This window comes from Haemorhous mexicanus, chromosome 10, assembly GCF_027477595.1.
Source record: "Haemorhous mexicanus isolate bHaeMex1 chromosome 10, bHaeMex1.pri, whole genome shotgun sequence".
NCBI lineage: Eukaryota > Metazoa > Chordata > Aves > Passeriformes > Fringillidae > Haemorhous > Haemorhous mexicanus.
The window spans coordinates 6647485-6651627 of record NC_082350.1 but is presented as its reverse complement, the minus strand read 5'-3'; the positions used below and the strand labels follow the sequence as shown (position 1 = coordinate 6651627).

At 49.1% G+C, this 4143-nt stretch overlaps 1 long non-coding RNA gene across 1 annotated transcript; it reads left to right on the top strand.

Annotated features, from left to right (window-relative positions):
• The first annotated feature begins 462 nt into the window (after positions 1–462).
• LOC132331602 (uncharacterized) lies at positions 463–3741 on the top strand. Its single transcript, XR_009487639.1, has 3 exons — positions 463–748; positions 1763–1806; positions 2600–3741. It is a non-coding gene; the product is annotated as an uncharacterized LOC132331602 (long non-coding RNA).
• Positions 3742–4143: the final 402 nt, after the last annotated feature.

Genomic DNA, 4143 nt, shown 5'->3' with positions numbered 1-4143 from the left:
CCTCCTTTCAGCAGCACATGGCAAAGCTCTGAGACTTCCCTTTCAGTGGGAGGCACAGGAGATATTTTGGACTGCAAGCTGTGGCTTTAAAAAAACCCACCCAGTAGTGATTTGAGGTTTTCTTCTTGAAGCCTTCCTGACTTTGAACATAAATTGCATCTGTTTTGGTAAGCAGGCTACCAGCAAGCCAGACCTGTTCCTGGGATTACTGTGACCACAGGTATAGCTGTTTCTTTTCCATATGGGATGACTTAGGCCCCTGCTCCCTGCCATTGTGTGGTTGGATTTTACCTTCCTCCACGTCGTGGCATTTTGGAAAGTGCTGCTTGTTTTACAGAGCAGCTGTGTTGTCTTAATGCAGCTGTAACGTGTGTTTGTCTCGGGGCACAGCAGGACCAGGAAGAGGTTTTATTAGATCATTCCCAAGTCCCAATAATCTCTGAGTCTCTCAGATCTGTGGCTGTCAGCTGTGCTGCTCTCGCTCTGTGGGACGGGGTTGGAAGCTGAAGATGGGAAATCACTTGTGTGTGATCCTTTATCTGCTTCATCTCACAGCTACTGCTGCCCTCCTGGCTGTTTGTAGCAGCCAGAGAGCACCTAATTCTTGTATCCCAGACCTCAAACCTCAGCCCAGCAGCCTCCAAGGAATCCTCCCTGCTTGGGGTGCTGTTTGTGGGACTGCTGGTGGCTCTGGATCCCAAGGAGCGTTCCCATCCCATCACCACCGGCTGCCAGCTTCGGGATCACGGTAAGGCTGCTGCTCCCTGCCCCAGAGTGTGTTCTGTGTGTGTCCTGCTGCCAGAGCTGGGCTTTGCTGCCTGCTTTTCCTCTTCCCAATTAGTGTCTCCGGGTCCCCTGTGTTTGGATGTGCACTCTCCGACTGGGGTGAATTCCCTCGGTGCTAGGAAATGTTTTATTTCACTGCTGCACTCCCCTGCCTTGCACCTCATCCTGTGATGGGCACATTGCTGGATCAGGGATGTCTTGTTGCTCTCAGAATGGTTTCCTCTCCCTGCAGTGCATTCCCAGTGTATATTGCTACTGCCACATATTGCTGTACTGCTCTCCTCTTACCCAGTGCTGGCTGCAGTGTGCTTGGGAGACATCCCACTCCTTAAACAACATTTGAGGTTTTCTCTGGCAGAGATAATGTGGGGATCATGCAGGTCACTCCCTCTTTTAATTCCTTGTGTGTATCAGCTGTAAATTCACCTCCTGCAGCTTTTGCACCACGGCTCCATGAATGAACTTGTATTTTAGGCTTGTGTAGCATCTCCTGTGCTGACTGTACCCCTTGTATTTCAGTCTGTGCTTTCCCTTGGCATACAGCTTAGAACTCCCATTGTCCTCGTGCTGTTGTGACTGGTGGAGTCCTTTTAATTTGTCTGTATTTTGCTGCATCTTTGTTTCCTTCCTCTCAGAGCATCGGGGAGGTCTTTGTTGTCCAGCACGATCACGGCTGCTTTGTGTCACCATGCCTCTGCTTGCTTGTTTGGGACCTGCTGGTTTCCTAAAACTCAGCCTGGAAAGGGATGCAAATCACATCCTTGGGCTTCTCTGATCCATGTTCTCAGTAAATGTGCATTACTGTGTTGTCCCAGCAGCTTCTTGTCCCTTTGTTTGGCTGCTTTTAACAATTCTTACAGACTTGAGGGGAATACACAGGGGTTTTCTCATTCCTCAGTTCTTTCATACAATTCTCTATTCAGGGAATTTCCTGCTGCTTTTTACTTAATTGTGGTTTTTTCTGTTGTTCCCAAAGGCCACCCAGGGAGTTGGACATCATGGAGCTGGACACACACCAGGGTAGGTAATGGATGTGACCCCCAAAATTGGAAAAGCCACCATGAAAAGTATGACTCAGCCTGAAGGCTCTGGACTAGAGGAGGGAGACTTTCCCAATCAGGGGCAAACCAGGCAAGCTGTGTTTTCTGATTCACCCCAGTGAGCTGCTCCTGGCCTGGCTTGGAGCGGTGTCCTGCACTTTGTTTCTCCCTCTGTGCCAGCTCATGTCTTTGCTCTCACATAGGATCCTTGAGTGCCTTCCCTGAGCTGCTGCCTGAGCCAGCTTTGCTCAGCTCAGACTTCAGCAGATCCTGCATCTTGGTGGCATTTCCTGGGGCTTTGGCATCTTTTGTGCCTGGAAGAGGCAAAGCAAAGGGTCTCTCTGTGCAGCTTTGCTCCCTGTGGTGCCTCATTGTGCTGTGATTAGCAGCGGGAAGGAGAATTTTGCCCCAGGTCTGCAGGGACGGAGAGGGGCACCTTTAGTATTTGATGTTCCCGTGGGTCAGAAATGTCTTTGTGGAGGGTGTCAGGGGGTTTTCCTGAGCTCGCTGCTGGTGTGCTGCTCTTGGAACACGGCGCAGGCTTTCCCCAGCAGCGTTTGTGGTGCTTTGTTCTCTCTCCCTTATCCAGCCCCTCGGGTAATTGCCCAGTTTCCCCACGGTGAGCTAAAGAGCCTCTTATTGCTGAGCACAGCCCCTTTCATTGCTGCTGCTCAGGGCCAGGCTTTGGGATTCAGCCCTTCCTGTGCCTCCCCCTGTTCCTTTGGGTTTCTTTCTTGCCACGTTCACACCTTTCCACTTTCATGTACCTGCAGGAGCTGACTTGTGTCTGACACCGAGTTCAGTCTCCAAACATAAAAGAAGAGAAAGTCAGGACAGAAAAGCATTGGAGCTTTCTTCTTCCTCCACACCTGCTGTTCCTGGTCGTCAGGCACTTCCAAAGAGGAGAGTTCTCCAAGTTCCCAGTCATTACCCTTTACATAAGCATAATATAGTGCTGCACTTCCTACAGGGAAGCTATCTATTGTAGCAATCTGTAAAACAAAAGCTGGATTGCTCCTTCTCCCATTGCTCCCAGAATCAAAAAGCTGCCTGCTGTTCCTCAAATGGGAAGGCTGAAAGCCTTCATCAGAGGGTAGTTCATTTTTACACGACATTTTTACACTCAAGCAAAACTGAAAGCAAGGCATAATTTGAAACAGCCACGCTCGCCGTTAGAGCAGAACCACACAAATAAAATGCCTGGGATGATGGAGTTGAATATGTTGCAGTCAGAAAAATGACAGTTTGCAGGGAACAAGGAAAACGAGATGGATGAATGGGAATTAGTGAGGAGCAGACTTCCAAGGCAGACAAATCAAATTGAGAGTGTGGATCATTAGATTCAAAGGAAGCAGGTAAGGAGTGCACTAAATTGTATCTTAAACAACAAACCAAGGGCCCCAGGCTCCAGGGAGAGCACATGGAACAGGGCTTGGGATATGGGAATGGCTCCCAGGTGTGTCCTGGCCTTTGGGCATTGTGACCTCACCCAGGTCACCTTGTGTCCTTCACATCAGTTCCTGTGCTGTGGGCCATGGCAGGCACTGGACATAGAGGATGCTTTGGAGATCTGCAGATGTGCCCAGCTCCAGATTAGACAGCTGAAGGCCTCCTGGATGGCCTGTCTTGGCACCTGTCACCTTCCAGGGCTGTCACTGATATCCATTGTATGGAGCTGACTCTTTGCCTGTTTTTTTTTTCCCAGGAGGTGAAGAGATATACAAGGGTAGAAATTACTGAGTTGTTGAATTTTTAAAAATTAACTGTGCACAATTATACCCAAGAAACACACTTCACATACAGCAGCTCTTTGCAGATGTGAGAAAATGTGGCATGGTTTGGACCTTCCTGGAAACAGCTGAGCTGGGGGAATTTGTGTATTTTAAAAATAAAGCTCATGTTTTTCTTGGACAAACTTCCAGGTCACTGTAACACAGAACTGAAGGTCACAATTCTTAAGAAGATTATGAAATGCCCCAGATGCTCAGTGTGATAGTCTAGACAAGGCAGCCGAGGGAGAGATGCTGAAGGAAGTTTGGGATTGGTACAGGAAAGAAAAGCCCTCAGGATGGAAAACTCCACACAGAGCTTCCCTTGGTGCTTCTGCCTGGACACTCCTGCTGAGACTGGTCCCAGCTGAGTCCTGCTCAAGGATAAAACTCATGGTCACAGGGGAACCACTCCCATTGGAATCCCATCTGGCTGATTCCCCCATTTCAGCTGAGGTGGAAATGTCACTGGATCTCACAGAGACATATGAATGGAATGATAAGGAAAGTTCTCCAGCAGGAGCTGAAAAGCACCACCCTTGCTGGGA